At 45.2% G+C, this 4,525-nt stretch overlaps 2 protein-coding genes across 2 annotated transcripts in view; both read left to right on the top strand.

Moving 5' to 3' along the window:
• The first annotated feature begins 2,367 nt into the window (after positions 1–2,367).
• The window catches only part of LOC110300573 (tripartite motif-containing protein 60), a 19,643-nt gene continuing 17,485 nt past the window's right edge, over positions 2,368–4,525 (top strand). Inside the window, exon 1 of the mRNA XM_021170795.1 lies at positions 2,368–2,603. The gene's annotated coding sequence lies outside the window, so the exon portion shown is untranslated. The remainder of the gene's footprint in view (positions 2,604–4,525) is intronic.
• Positions 2,368–4,525, top strand: part of LOC110300574 (tripartite motif-containing protein 60-like) — a 5,457-nt gene continuing 3,299 nt past the window's right edge. Inside the window, exon 1 of the mRNA XM_021170796.1 lies at positions 2,368–2,603. The gene's annotated coding sequence lies outside the window, so the exon portion shown is untranslated. The remainder of the gene's footprint in view (positions 2,604–4,525) is intronic.

Here is a 4,525-nt window from a genome sequence, read left to right as displayed (position 1 = left end):
ATAGTAGTGGGAACGCTAAGGCAAGAGGATAAAAGCTGGGGGTTGGAAAGAAAGCACCTGAAGTTCCACTCTTTAGCAACTACACAGTGGTTAACAACTTAGCTCCAGTTTCGAGGATTCTGATGCCCTCTTGTGGTCGCCGTGAGAACTGCATAGATAGTCCTGCATAGACATAAACAGGTAGACAAAACACCTACATGCATAAAACTAAATAAATCAATCTTTAAAATAAAAAAAAAAAAAGTTAAGAGGAAAAGTTTGAGACTAGCCTAGGCTGCATGAGAGTCTCAACACACACACATACACAACCCCAAATGGATAAGTACCAGGCTTGGCTTGGTGACACATGCCTTTAATCCTAGTTCTCAGGATGCATACAAGATCTCTACTAGTTTAAGGCCAGGTCTTCTATAGCGCAAGTTCCAGGCTGGCCAGGCTATACAGTGGGATCCTGTTTCAATAACAAAACAAAACAGTGTAAGTGATGTAACTGGTACTAGCTGCCAAGTCCCTGGGACACACATGGTAGACCTGCACACTCACACAAATGCTTAAAGACCTAGGACTCTATCAGCACCACATCACTGCTCCTCTTGTTCCCACTACCTTCTGTCTATCACATCACTGCTCCTCTGGTTCCTACTACCTTCTGTCTAACTTCTCACTTTTATATTATTCATTTTATTGTTTGTTTTTTTTTATTTTATTTTGCTTTGTTTTGTTTTGTTGGGTTGGGTCTTCTTCTTCTTCTTCTTCTTCTTCTTCTTCTTCTTCTTCTTCTTCTTCTTAGGGGTTTTGTTTTTGTTTTTGTTTTTAAGACAGGTGTGTTTTATGTAGCCTTGGCTACTCACTATGTAGACCAGGCTGGCCTTAAACTCGAGGAGATCTATCTGTCTCTGCCTCCCTGCTTGTATCTTTTAAGGGCATCAAAATATTCCTTTCAGTTTTTTTCTAGAGGTCCTTTCAAGATTCAAATATTTCCAGGTATGGTGATAAGTGCTTTTAATCCCAGCACTCACGAGGTAGAAGCAGACAGACCTCTGAGTTCAAGGTTAGTCTGATCTTCAGATCAATTTCTGGGACACCCAAGTCTACACAGTAAGACCTTGTTTCAACAATAAAAAAAATTGGTTTAATTTTTGTGTTAATGACTTTTTTTATATGTTTGAGTGTTTTGTCTGTCTGTGTGTCTGAACCATTTTTCTTTCCAGCACTTTTGGAAGCACAGAGGGCATCAGATCCCCCAGGACTGGAGTTATGGTTAACGTGAGCTGCCCTGTGGGTGATGGAAACCCAGTGTGATCCTCTGCAAGAGCAGCAAATGCTTAAGCCATTTCTCCAACTCCAGACACCACATCACATTTAAGCTATTTCACTGTCTTGCCCTCTACTTGATGATGGTGATGGTGGTGATGATGGTAATGATGATGATGATATAGCCCAGAAGAGCCTCGGGCACTGACTTGCCCGTCTCAGCATTTTGAGTTCCCTATGTAGGGCATGTCCCTACTTCCTGACAGTGCCCCCGAAAGACCTCTTTCAGACCTTTGAGAACCCAATTTCCTTGAAGCCAAGAAGATTTTACAGGCTCTGCTCAGCCTTGTAAACGTTTTACCCTCAAATGTCTCCAACCATTTCATAACCATTCTTCTACCCTGGTGAATTTGAATTTTGGAGTGGGTCATAATTCTGCAGAAGGGTAGACTGCCCCACTTGCTGGTCCATTAAGATGGAAACTTACCCAGGGAGGGGTTGGTTCCTGTTTAGTTACCTCACCTTGCCCTCCAGGCTGTGTGAAGAGGCTTTGCTGCAAAGCTCTCCTCTCTTCTGAGACAATGGGTTTAGCTTTTTTTGATTTTACAGTCTGGGGTTGCTGCTTTGTTCTTTTATATCTAGATATATCATATGGCAATAGATAGGCTCCAGCAGACCGCGGTCTTCCATTTGTTCCCACTAAGGCGTGTCTCTGGGTCGAGGAGATGCACCTGGGCACAATAACCTTCTCTTTAGCTTCGCCTTTTTCTCTGCCCTTTCCTTCACCTGTTTTAGGAAGCTGTGTCGGCTACATACTCAGCTCTACGGTCTTGGCCCTTAATTTTAGCTAGTTTAGATCCTTCCCGTTTGCCATGGAGACATCATTTCTTTTGAACGGCCTCATCTATGTGGTCAAAGGAACAACTCCATAATCTCTGGAAGGCCCAGAGAACAAAGATTCAGTGCTTCTCTCTCCCGTTGTACTTGTCTTTTTTAATGAAAATGGCAATTCTAAACGAAAGTAAGTTTCTAAAACAGCCTGCAGTCTTGACATGGCCCTCCAGCTGCTCTCAAAATCAAACCCACTGTAGCAAGACTCGGAGAAGGTGGTGGCCAGAAGCAATTCAGTGATTGGCCAATTAGGGAAGCCACCTGCTGCTCTTCAAGGACAAAGCAAGCAGAGAAAGTAAGAGGGGGGTATTGGGCACGCGCAGTTCCAAGCCTCGCTCAATTTCCCAAGAAGCTGCCCACAACTGAGTGAGTAGACAGGACCAGCCACAGCAGGAATGGCCCACGTAGGCATGGATACAGCGTCTGGTGTAAGCTGCACAACCCACTATCTCTAACAGGTAAAGTGGGAGCTCTGTGTCTGTGACGCTTCTGACAGAATTTATGACTGGGTTGAGATGAACTGTTTTTCACCATATTGTTACATAGCTCGTTGTGGTTTGAATGTGAGTGTCCCTCACAGGTCTGTGTGTTTGGACGCTTTGCCTGCAGCTGTGATGCTATTGGAGAAGATGGAGTCCCAGTGGAAGATTGGATTGCTCACTGGCAGCTCTTGAGAATTTGTAGTCCAGCCCATTTCACGGTCATCGTCAACTCCAGTTTCTTCTGATTGTGGGCGAAAGGAGGGTATGTGAGGGTCAGAGGACAGCTTGTGGAAATCGGGTCTTACCTTTCACCTTTTGTTGTTCGTTTTGGTTTTGAGACAGGGTTTCTCTGTCTCCCCGGCAGTCCTGAAACTCATTATGTAGACCTGGCTGACCTCAGATTCCAAGATCAACCTGCCCTGCACCCCGCACCCCAACCCGGTGCTGGGATTATAGATGTGCGACACACCTGGCTGCCTTCCAACATTTTTGTTTTGTTTTGTTTGTTTGTTTGTTGAGACAGGGTTTCTCTATGTAGCCCCAGCTGTCCTGAACTGCCTTTACAGACCAGGATGACCTCAAAGTCAGAGATCTGCTTGCCTCTGCCTCCTGAGTACTGGGATTTAAGGTGGCTGCCACAGCCAGCTCTGCCTTCCACCTTAAAACATTTGTATTTATTAATTTACATGTGTGTGTGTGGGGGGGGGGATGCCTGCATGCCATGGTCCAGGTGTGCAGATCAGAGGACAGCTTGTAGGTGTGGGTTCTCTTCTTCCACCACATGGCTCCCAGGGATTAAGCTCAGGTTGTCAGGTTTGAAGTCAAGTGCTTTAAGCTGTTAAGCCATTTTGTTAACCCAACACCTTGGCTGTTTGGGTTTTCGTTGTTTATGTATGTGAGGATTTTGCCCACATGTATTTAAGTGCACCATGTAAATGCCTAGGGCCTGCAGAGGCCAGAAGGAGTTGGAGTCCCTAGAACGGGGTGACACTTGTTGTTTTTCTTCTCTTTTGCTTCCACTCAAGAGCTAGGATTGAACCCTCAGAGAGCAGCAAGTGCTCTAAACTGCTGAGCCATCTCTCCAGTCTGTACCCCCGCCTCCACACACCCCATTGTTTTCTGAGGCAGGGTCTCTTGTTTCTTCTGATGCACAGAGTGCTATAGGCTTGCAGACTCTCAAGCTCTAGCCAACCCTCCTGCTTCCGCTTTCCATCTCACTGGGAGGTAGGATTATAAATGGCAGGCACTGCATCTGTATGCTGGGGATTGAACTCAGGTGGTCCGGCTTGCAGTGCAAGCACTTTTACCCACTGGGCCCTATACCCAATCTGACTTGTCTTTTTTATTGTTTTAATGATTATTTAAGAAAAATTTTAAACTTTACATGCACAGTGTTTTGCCTGCATGTATGAGTGTGTGAAGGTGTCAGATGTTGGAATTACAGACTGTTGTGAGCTGCCGTATTGGTGTTGACAATTGAACCTGTGTCCTCAGGAAGGAGGACACAGTTCCCAACACTGAGCCCGTTCTCCAGCCCTGATTGGTATTTTTGTTTATAGAGTCTTGGTTTTGCTTCTTTGAGATAGGGCCTCACATATTTCAGACTGTCCTGGAAGTCACAGATGAGCCAAAGCTGTCTTGAATTCCTCTCCATCCTGCCTCCACCTCCCTGCTGATGTAAATATAGAGGTTGCAGGTCACAACTATCTTTTTTTTTTAAAGATTTATTTATTTATTATATGTAAGTACACTGTAGCTGTCTTCAGACACTCCAGAAGAGGGAGTCAGATCTTGTTACAGATGGTTGTGAGCCACCATGTGGTTACTGGGATTTGAACTCTGGACCTTCGGAAGAGCAGTCGGGTGCGCTTACCCACTGAGCCATCTCACCAGCCCCT

This window comes from Mus caroli, chromosome 8 (genome assembly GCF_900094665.2).
Source record: "Mus caroli chromosome 8, CAROLI_EIJ_v1.1, whole genome shotgun sequence".
NCBI lineage: Eukaryota > Metazoa > Chordata > Mammalia > Rodentia > Muridae > Mus > Mus caroli.
This window is presented reverse-complemented; position numbering and strand designations above follow the sequence as displayed.